Raw genomic sequence first — 12,037 nt, 5'->3', positions numbered from 1 at the left:
GGTCCTGCATCTTCCATGTCTTCTCCCAACATGAGGAAACCAAGAGGGATCATATTGTACTTCTTGGAATATACTGATCTGGTTAAGGTCTTAACGGCTGGCAGATCCATTTAACGTATTTCTTAGTCAGGTAACTCTTTGTTTTTCTCACAAGATTATGCAAAGACTACTTCAGACAGATGCAGGGCATTCCTGACAATGAGACCACACCTCCGCTCCACTGGCGTTCGCTTCAGCCTTTTTCACCCTTGTCTTTTTAGGGTGAACTATAATAATAAGACTACTACCTATAAGGATCCCTTGAGACCAAAAAGTTGTCTTCACTCTTGCAATACAGAGACTATGGATGATTCCTTACCACAAAATAAATAGTCTGGTTTTGTTGCAACTCATGTTTTAATATTTGTGATCCACTTTAAGATATTTTCTTGGTTTAATGTTAGTTGGAGTTACTGGTTTATTATTATGCACTGAGTATCAATAACCTTTTTTCTCTCCGTACAGGTTTCATCTTCTTCTTGTAACTCTTCAATTGCTGTACATGTTGTTTGTTCTGCAACTCTTCCCGCCCTTGCCCTTGGAGTTTGGACATGTCATTGTTCCGGGAAACAACGTTTACATCACGGTTTTTACACCGCAATACAATCACAATACGTTTGTTACAACGACCTCGTTGTTACAAGGCAGTGCCATTACTACGCAAGTCGTTACAACGACTTGTGCTAAATGCCTCTCTAGACTAAGGAATAGTATGATTTACTATTCCAACACCTTCCGTAGTGTTGCACACACTGGAGTTGGAATAGTAAATCATACTATTACTAAGTCCAGCGCGCCATCTAGTGCATTGTAATGGCACTGGGAGATAACAAAGTGGTTGTTGTAACGACCGCATTTTGATTGCATTGCGATGTAAAAACTGCGATGTAAAGTGTTATATTCCATTGTTCCATGTGGCTACATATCCCCCCACCCATCTTTCATTTGTCTTGAAATTGTTGTAGGTATGTTTTTCCTTTTCCCTGTGACCTTTTTCATTGTAACTCTATCTTATTCTGCTTCCTTACTTTGGTCCTTTCCTTTCCTCTTCTACTACATTGATTATCAATACTCACAATACATCCTTTTCTTTTCTCTGCCACTCTTTCTTAGTTTTTTTGAGTTTCAACGTCATTCTATATTTATGCATATCTTATGTACCTCTTAACGATGTATGCATTATGGCTGCTTCATTTTATTATTCATTCTGCGTCTTTAATTTATGGCTTTAAAAATCGTTTCAATGGATGTTAAAGGCTTAAACTCCCCTATTAACCCCTCAGACGCGCATGACAAAGCCAGCTCGTCATGGGCGTTACCTGCGCTACGCGCATGACGAGCTGACTTTGTCACGTAACGCGCGATTTTCAAAATCTCAGCGCGCAGCGGGAAAACCCACTAGCGCGCATGCGGTTAAGAGACAATGAGTATTATCTTACTTATCTAAATTAGATGCTAATATTGTTTTGTTACAAGAAACACGTCTTACAGAGTCAGAATCATTAAAGCTTAGGAAAAACTGGATTGGCAAAGTCTATTTCTCACCTGGCGATGGCAAAAGAAATGGAATTATTATTTTAGTTCATAAATCATTGCATGTTACACTCCTTTCACAAGATACAGATAAAGAGGGTATATGGTTATTTACCAAATTAGAGATTGGAGGTGTTTTGTTCTCTTGTTTTAATGTTTATGCCCCTACTTCTGGTGATGCCCCCTTTTGGACCCAAGTTTACCAATTGATTACTCAGAACATTTCAAATAACGTGATCCTCATTGGGGATTGTAATCAAGTAGTTGACCTTTTTCTTGGTCGAAACTCCAAAGTCTCTTTCATACCAACAAAAGCACATAAAAACCTTTACACAAACCATAAAGCATCTACACCTATCTGACATGTGGAGACTATGTAATCTGGCCCTGCGAGAGTATACCTTTTAATCTTCACCTCACCAGACCCAGTCAAGAATTGATTATAAATTCACATCACACAATGTCTCCCAATCATTATTGTCGGCTGATATAGGTCCCATACTTATCTCTAATCTTGCCCCTATTTCCATCCAGCTAGATATTTTACCTTAATCTGACTATCCCAGGAGATGGCGTTTTAATAATTGCCTGCTTTTAGACTGACATTTTAACACTTCCTTTGTTTCTTTTTTTATGAGTACTTTCATCTGACTAACACTGACACTTTACCCTTTCATATATTCTGGGGTACTTTCGAGGTCTCAGCACGTGACTTTATCATTTGATACACCTCCAATAAACGGAGGATTGCCCGGTCATTGAACACAGAACTTCTCTTTAAGAAGTTAGAACATTTCTATTACACCTCTAAATTGAAAGAGTGTCTAACTGATCTGACTAATGCTAAGATTAAATACAACAAAGATACGACAGACAGCGCCTCTTTATTTCTATTAAAGACTAGTGCCAGATTCTATGGAGGACATAATAAATCTGAGAAATTATTTGCGAACTATCTTAAGGCCAAACAAAATAAACTCTGTATCGAATCTATAATAACGGACACTAATACTCCAAAACACAGAGTCGCTGATATGCTACAATAATTTGTTCAATACACCAGAGACCACTCCCACAGACAAGGACATTTCTCTCCATCTCTCCTCAATCCAAATGCATACAACCTCTTTTTCAAATATGGAACTTCTAGAATCCGACCTCTTACTCAATGCACTTAAAACCCTCAAGAAGGACAAGGCCCCAGGCCCGGATGGTTTTACAGTTGGATTTTGACTGCACTTTTCCAAAATAATCCTACCTAAATTGCGTACTCTAATCTCTTCTTTTACTGTTTCAGGTAGCTCCTCATGTACTTTCTTAGAGACCCTGATTTGTTTTATCCCAAAGAAAGGCAAAGATCTACATTATTGTAAAAATTACAGACCAATTACCCTAGTCAATATAAATTACATTTTTTTCCCTAAAACATTAGCTCTTTGATTGGAATTGCACCTTCCTCACTTGTTGGGTAAGGAACACATGAGCTTTGTCAAGTGGCATTCTATCACTGACAATACTGGTTTGTTTTTTGACAAATTTTCCAAATCACCAAATCTCTCAGAGAATCTTGCTGCCAGTGCCCTGGATGCAGAGAAGGCTTTTCACAGAGTGTATTGGCCTTTCATTTTTCAGACACTAAAATGGTTTGGTTTGGGCCCGAAAATCATTTCCTTGATTTCCTTGCTCTATTCAAACTCTAAAGCTGCATTTTTTGCTAACGGTCTCACCTCCCCTTATTTTACTCTCCACAGAGGAGTAAGACAAGGCTGTCTTCCATTGCCCTTTCTCAGTTGATATACTTCTATTTCTTTCTCAACCTCACCATTCCCTCCCGGCCTTTTTAAATGAAGATCTGTCATATACTTTGTTCTCGGGTTACAGATTAAACAATGACAAGTGCAAAATGTTACCCCTAACTAAATATACTTTCAAGGATGACTTTTTGGTCTCTAACTTTACCTGGAACCCAATTAATGTAAAATATATTGGTATATTGTTCACCCCCTCCAATAAAACATCAATCCTTTAAATTGTAACCAATGTATTGAGAAGCTGAATGCCCTCACGACTAAATTGCATCCTCTACATCTTTCATGGTGGGGACACCTCAACACTATTAAAATGATGTTGACTCCTATTATCCTCTACAGTCTTCCTAATATTCCCTTACCCATTTCAATAAAATTGTTTCAAAAATTAAATTCCTTCCTTACATCCTTTTTGTGGTTTTATAAAAAACCTAGAATATTATTACTAAAACTGTCACGCCCGAAATCTGAAGGTGGTGTTTACTTCCCTGATTTCCGCAAATATCATAAAACCTTTTTAGTAAGACATATATCCAAGTGGTTGTCTGACCCTTCTCTTGAATTGGCTTTATGGATTGATCTGGAGAGATCCTTTCTTTCCCCTTTTTCTTTTCAGGAATACTTATCTTTCACGCGTAAACCACAAAAACTCTGCGCACCGAACATTAACCATTCTTTTAAAATATTGAACATTCTCCTCCACTCTACGCCACATGACATGGATACATCCCTCACTTCCACCATATGGCACAATAGCTTCATCAACATTAAGAACAAACCTATTTACCGGAAAACCTGCAGAGATAAGGGTATTCTGTGGGTTCTTCAATTGTTCGTTAAAGACACCTTCCTCACTTTTTCAAAGGTTTGGTCTCTTTTCCATTTATCTTCCTCATTTTTACATACATTTTTAGCTTTACGCACGGGTATATTAGATTCACACTCTTATTTTAAATCCCTGCAGCCCCCTTCTCCATTATCAGATTCTACTTGGTATAACCTACTTTTTAGATTGCCCAAAGCCTCTACTCTTTATATTTGTTTATTACATCCCAAAACGAACACTGAACTTTCATGGGAATTCGACTTTGGTATACATTGGCGCATTCCTGTTTGGGATAAGATTTGGACAATAATTAGGAAATCATCCAGAGGAGCTAGCGCTACACAAACTCTCTTTTTTATTTACCATTACCATAGACTCCTACTTACACTGATTTCCTTACACAAAATGCATCTTTATATTCCTGAATCTTGCTGGTCATGTTCGCTTCCAAGTCAGGTCAAGTCAATAAATTTATATAGCGCTCTACATACCCAGAGGGTCTCAAGGCGCTTGGAGAAGGGTGGGGAATTACTTGTCAAATATCCATGTTTTAAGTTGCTTTCTGAATGCTAGGTGGTTCTGAGTAAGGCGAAGGTGAGTGGGAAGTGAGTTCCAGGTTTTAGCTGCCAGGTAGGAGAAGGATCTACCTCCCATTGTGGTTTTGTTGATGCGAGGTACAGTGGCAAGGGCTTGGTTGGCGGATCGTAGTTGGCGGGAGGGGGTGTAGAAGGACAGTCTTGTGTTGAGGCATTCGGGTCCGATTTCGTAGAGTGCTTTGTGTGCGTGGGTTAGGAGCCGGAAAGTAATCCTTTTATTGATGGGGAGCCAGTGGAGGTTTTTCAGGTGTCCAGAGATGTGATCTTTACGCGGGATGTCTAATATGAGCCTGGCTGAAGCGTTCTGGATGCGTTGGAGTTTTTTCTGGAGTTTTGCGGTGGTACCGGCGTAGAGGGTGTTTCCGTAGTCCAGACGGCTCGTGACCAGAGCGTGGGTGACTGTTTTTCTAGTGTCGGTGGGGATCCAGCGAAATGTTTTTTTGAGCATGCGAAGAATGTTGAAGCAAGATGAGGAAACGGCGTTGACTTGTCTGTTCATCGAGATTGAGGAATCCAGGATGACGCCCAGGTTCCGTGCGTGGTCCGTCGGGATGGGTGCTTTTCCAAGGGCCTTTGGCCACCAAGAGTCATCCCAGGCGGAGGGGGAGGTGCCTAGGATGAGGACTTCTGTTTTGTCTGAGTTCAGTTTCAGACGGCTGTGATTCATCCATTCGGCTACTTCTTTCATTCCTTCATGCAGGTTGGTTTTGGCGGTGTTAGGGTCTTTGGTGAGTGAGAGGATCAGTTGAGTGTCATCAGCGTAGGAGATGATGTTGAGGTTATGTTGGCGTGCGATGGCCGCGAGAGGGCTCATGTATACGTTGAAGAGGGTGGGACTGAGTGAGGATCCTTGTGGTACGCCGCAGATGACTTCAGTGGCCTCTGATTTGAATGGTGGAAGGCGGACTCTCTGGGTTCTTCCGGTGAGGAACGAAGTGATCCATTCCAGTGCTTTTCCTTGGATTCCGACGTTTCTGAGGCGTTGTAAAAGGGTGTTATGACAGACCGTGTCGAAGGCTGCGGAGAGGTCGAGGAGGATGAGGGCGACTGTGTCTCCATTGTCCAGTAGAGTTCGAATGTCGTCTGTTGCTGCGATGAGGGCGGTTTCAGTGCTGTGCTTGGCTCGGAAGCCGGATTGTGAGGAGTCGAGGGATTTGTTGGTTTCGAGGAATGCGGCGAGCTGGTTGTTGACAGCTTTCTCGATGACTTTGGCCGGGAATGGAAGGAGTGAGATAGGGCGGTAGTTTTTGAGTTCGGTGGGGTCAGCTGTGGGTTTCTTCAGGAGGGCGCTGAGTTCGGCATGTTTCCAGCTTTCCGGGAAGGTTGCGGAGTTGAGGGAGCAGTTGATCCACAGGCGGATTTAAGACATTTTTTTTTTATCCACAAACATTGCATTTTTGGATACAAGTCTGGTCACAAATAAATACAATTTTCTGTGCTAACATTCCCCTGTCCTTCGCAAACATATTTCTGGGCAGCCTTTCCACTGGTTGGATTACAAGAAAGCACAATTGCAAATCATTGACTTATTATTAGCAGCTGCTTTTCAGCAGATAACAAAAAACTGGAAAGATGCTTCCAAACTTTCCTACATAGGTTAGTGGTATTCTGTCTGTCACAATCATAGACTTGATGGAGCAAGGGCTCGTGGAAAAGAGAACTGCTTGGAAACAATCCTCTCCGGTAACTGCTAACCCTGTATTACATTTTGTATTGTGGAAATAACATGCCTTTACATGACACTTAAGTATAAGATCGAAGCTTGCATATGTGTCTTACTAACCAGTAACTCAAGAGTGATGCTAAAATGGCCGCTAACCAAAATTCTTTAGTGCGCATGCGTCAACTTCATCTATGTAGTATGACATAACTATGCTTGGAGGGAAACATTCTGCAGTTGCGCAGTAGCTAATAAAATGGCCACTTGAAACTCATATGCTTGCCACCTGCTCGCTGGAAAACTAAACTCAGCTATTGTACTAATGTTAATACGGAAAGAATAAAAATAAGTAAATGGGATTAGAGTAGAGATATGTGGTATATAGTGAAATCATTTATTTTTGATTTTAACATTTGTCTTTTTGACTCTTTCAATAGTGCTTGTTATGGGCCTTATGTCTTGAACTACAGTCTGTTCCCTCTCGTTTTACCGAACATGCGCAGTGAACCAAAAGTGAAATACGCGATGTCAATTTGAACTTCGTCAAAGGCTGCAAGTTGCAACTTTCATGGGAAACGGAACAACAGTGCACTAAAATGCATGAGATCTACTGGTTTTTTTCTTCTAATATGTGATAATTACGTTGTGAATACAGGTGGGAATAAACACTGATGTATAAACCTCAATGGGTGGGATTTCAAACAAAGGATTGAAACTAAATATTAGAAAATAAGCATGGTGTGATCATCACCTCCAGTTGCCTGTCCAATACGAGTTAGGAGTTTCATAAATTTGAAACATTATTGGGTGGTCGTGGAATACAGAAGGGTATAATTGAGGCAGTTTTTAGTTAGAGAGACAAGAGCCCAGAGAGTTTGGGAGGCTGGGATGCTGTTCAAGAGCACGGAGAAGTCCCAGACAGAGATGCTGATTTGCTGAACCACTTATCTTGGGAAAATTAATTTAGAAGATTGCAGAAGAATTTCGAGGAGGAAGAGAGTGTCAGAGAGGGGTGCTACGCAAGTGTCGGTGATAGAGAGGTCATCTGTCCTGAATCCTGTCCTGAAGTCTTTGTTTGTCAGACCTTTCCTGGGGGACCCTTTCCAACACCTAGGCCTGGTAGTTGGTTTCGACACCATACTTGGTAAATATATCTATATCTGTATATGCGCTTATGTACTTTTCTCTCTATCCTCTCTCTCATGCAGTGTCATTGCAAAGTATAAATGAATGAACATTTGATTGATCATTTTAATCTTCCTTCCTTTGAGAAACGGAGTATGTTCTGTACGGTGTATGTGGTTCACATGAATTTAATCTAAGATAAAATTTTACAAGACATCCAGACTCTGTGGTCATTTCCAAATGTGTAAGTATATTGAAATCTTATGTCATATCACCATCAACTAGTTCCAACTAATGGTCCATTGACCAGAGGAAAGAACTTTTGATCAGTGAAAGATTAGTTAGGTACTAAAAAGACAACTAATCTAGTGAATTACAAAACATGTCCCGAGCGGATATTGCCAGTGTGTTGTGAATAAATGTATGGGCCCAGGTGAGTATGTGGTGTTAGATCACCTGTTGCTGGTAACCCGCTGGATCAGACTGAACACGAACTTGGTATTTCCTATGTCTCTTGCCAAGAAAAGACAACAACTGTGGTCTCCCGTTACGTAATCGTTAGATAATAGTGCTAAAAAATCTTTTGCTCCTGTCCCTCATATGCAAGAAGTTGCTCAGCCTCCTTAGATTTTCTGATATTGTGATTACTATTACCTTTATTTTGTTCTATTTATACTTGTTTTAGCTGTATACTTGATAATATTTGAGCCTATTTTTTATTCCTGCCTTAAATATCATTCTGCTTGTGATTTCCTGCCTATATGCTAATATTGAACTTCGCAGTGTATTTTTGATGTTGGAATACATGATACTTAGATGATTTTTCTATTTTCAATCAATAAACTTATCTTTTGAAACTTAAATAAATCTGCAAAAAAAATGTGCACTGAACATAGTTTACGGAAATTCATACAAAATGGGAGACTTCTTTCTTTGTCTGGATTGAGACGACAGTGAGCCACTCTATAATGCAAAGCCTGTGAGAAGAATAAGGAATTATACGCTGGTCGTTTTTTTCTCAAATCAAGCCTGGCAGAGAAGTCACAAAGCTGTATATTTCAGGTGCTTTGTTACGCTGATGATATTCAGTCTTGTGCTATTAACGCAGTGCAGTATCCGAATGCAAGATCATCCCAGTTTACCCTCTTCAGAAATCTCGAACATGACATTTGGCATTCATTTGCATAGTCTGAGTAACTAATTAACCTTTATTATTGTCATTGTCCTTATCTGATTCCCACCACTACACTTTCTCAGCACATGTGCAGCTCAGATTGAGGTGGACGAAAATGTGTTTTTTGAGCAGCTTATCATTTTCTAGCATAATATCTGTTTTCACAGCAGATTGTGACCACGAAGGTCATTTGTGGCACTTTCAGAATCCTGAGTGACACCGACTTCCTCGCAGAGCTCCAATTAAATACAGAAGAACAGAAAAACTTGGGAAAATGTGAAGGTTGCACGTCTGCTTTTTTAGTTTCTTCGCAGGAGAGTTATGGCAGAGACGGGAAGCCGGTGATAATAATGATCTGTAATCATTATTTTTTTTAATTTATTTATGAAGTTTTATATAGCGCGACTTGACCGCAGTAGGGTATCAGAGCACTTTTACAATTGGTTAGGCAAGACGAAAAAATGACAACCTGGCACCACATATGCTGTCAATATCCGTTGCAAATCGGGATCGTTGCAATTTATGCACACATAATGAACAGTAATAAACATTACCTCTAATGACTTTACATAAATTAGCGACTATGGTAACACCGCTGAAGTATTAGGAGGTAGTTTGAATATTTACAAGAGGTGGTGAACAGGGTCTGAGTTCTTGTATGAACAAGTTAGGCGAAGGTTCTTCTTTCAAAGGGCAGGCCTGAGCTGCAGTGGTCAGAAGACAACCAATTAACACTCCGGGGGCCAAATTATTATGTTCTTAGCCAAATGTATAGTTTTTCAAAGGTCCTAGACATCGGGGCTTGAAAGGGCCTTCAGTCTTAAACTGCCAATACAAAGAGGAGTTTTGAGATATTTCTGTTATTTTAAGTCAGGAGGACAGAACTAGGTTCAGGGAGCATAGCAGGGCCGGACAAGCTGTAGTGGACACCGGGCGTTTCCCCGGTAGCCCGAGACAATGCAAACTATCTTGAAATAGTAGAGGGGTATATGGATTTTGCTACTAAAAGTCCAAAGGGAGTGCCAAGGCCGGCGTTCTTGGATGAACAGCTGGACAGATGCTCCTCTCTCCAAATGGCGACATGAGCTGCAGTTTCCACCAGACACAGTCAACACACGTTGCTTCTCTCTAACTGGCATTTTGATTGGCAGGTCCAGCAGCTGTTTAAGAAAAGATATAACGTACCAGTGCACCATCTTTTAGCTATTGCTGTTTGGATCAAAGGGCTCTTGCTTAAGGTAAGACAAGGGTACATTGGGGTGGGGAGAATGGGCTTTTGAGAGGAGAAAAGAATAAAGTTAACTAATGAAACGTATATAAAGCGGTTTCTTGCTAGACTCACACATCAGAGAAAAACTTTGTTCAGACTGCAAGAAAAAGCCCACACCAAGTATGTGCCATGTCGGTGTCTCAGTGAACCTGAGGCAACAGGCTTAGTCTGTTTGACAACATTGTTTCTTTTTACCTGAAATGTCCTTCTCTACTGATGCTGAAGGTGGAAACATCTAGAAGGAATTTTTAGAAGGGAAGAAGGATGTCCCCTCATTTCAACTAGAAAGAGGAATGGTCTCTATGTTGAAGAAAGTACTGACCTTTTATGGAAAGGTGAACAAGGGAAGGTAACACAGTTCAGCATAATACGTTGTTTCACACGACCTTCACATGTACAGGGTGCCAGACTGGCGAGAGTTTGAGGCATGACCTGATTTGGACTCGCATGACTAGTGCTCGTTTGCTGTTGGGGGCACTCAGGAGCAGAAAATGGTCTTTGAGCACAAATCCCTGCTAAACATTTGACCTCTTTTGGCCTAGGAGCAATAGGCGAAGTTTCGGTCTTTAAAGGTTGTTTGCATTCCACTCAGGCTGCCAATTTTGTTTTCTCTTTCACTTCTTTCCGTTTCTCCTGATTTGTATATCTACACCAGTAGGCCCAACCCTTCCTTTAACCAGTTTCTTGCATCGAACATTCAGCGCCAGTGCTGAACGTTCTAAGAAACGGGTGGGGCCGCATCGGCCATTGGACGTGCGCAGCACTACGGAGGTAGTGCTCGCAACGTCCAACGGCCGACGGCAGCACTAAAGGGGTTAAAAAGCTGCATTACTCTTGTTTATGGGAGGTAATAATGGGGTAAACCCTTTACTCACCGACCTGGGTCAACATGTAGTTACAAAAAGGGTGGTCGGTTACATCACATATTCTAACGTTAATTTCATCAGTAAATTGCTAAAAGGTACACACAAAAACAGAGTAAATATGAAACTGAATTTAATTCAGCTGTATGCAGTGATATCCAGTACTTTCACAGGTATTATATTTCATTTCATACAATACATGGCAATTGATGAAGTCATCATTCAAAACAGTGCTCGGTGGGTGTCAAAGAGAAGGAGGGGTTTGAGATTCAGTAGGGTAGGGTGTGGTTGGGATAGATTGAGGGACAAAGAAAAGGAATTGTGTCCTGTAAACAATTCTATATCAATCTGAGAACATTTCCAGTCTACAATAGATCACACGGTTCCCTATATAAACAATACACGGGGGCCACATATGGCAAATTTTGTTGTGGCGTGTATGTTGAAAATAATGTTGTCGACGTTTCGACCCCTATGGTAAGGGCGGGTGGTTCCTCAGTCTAGGGTCTTCATCAGGACAATAGAAATGGTGATAGTGAGCACCTACGGAAATAGATACGTATATCACTCAGTAGGATGAATTAAAATTAGTAAAAGATTGGCCTCACTCAATGGCCCATAAGCTGGTGTACCTACATATATTATGGCGTTTAGAGACGGCCCACCTCAGTTGGAGACTTGTGCCTTTGGGGGTATTCTGTGGGAGAACAATTTAACATTAGGAAGGATTACGTTAAGCAGGTCAGGGAGGAGTAAGCCCAAGGTGGAAACACCCACACTTATTAGATTCTTCTATGGACGATACCCATAGATGGATATGTGGAGTCCCAGATGAGTTGAGAATTGGCGTGGCACGTAAGAATCTGTGGGTACAAAATATGCATCCATGTATATGTATCCCAGTGGAAGGGTTAATAAGCATGTGAGACGCTCAATGAAAGGGTGTAGCATTTGGCGGCATAGACTTACTTGGAAATCACCTTCAATCGTGTCCATTAGTAGGTGTGGTATAAATCATACACCAGCTAGAAGAATTAATCAGGGAGATGGTCTTGGTGTAGGTCACTCACACCATCTGTAAGAACCAGAAAGACGGTATTTGCTAGACACTCTGTGTGCTCAGGTCAGCTTGCTAGTTAATGA

Source organism: Lissotriton helveticus, chromosome 6 (genome assembly GCF_964261635.1).
Source record: "Lissotriton helveticus chromosome 6, aLisHel1.1, whole genome shotgun sequence".
Lineage (NCBI taxonomy): Eukaryota > Metazoa > Chordata > Amphibia > Caudata > Salamandridae > Lissotriton > Lissotriton helveticus.
Note: the sequence above shows the minus strand (reverse complement) of the source record.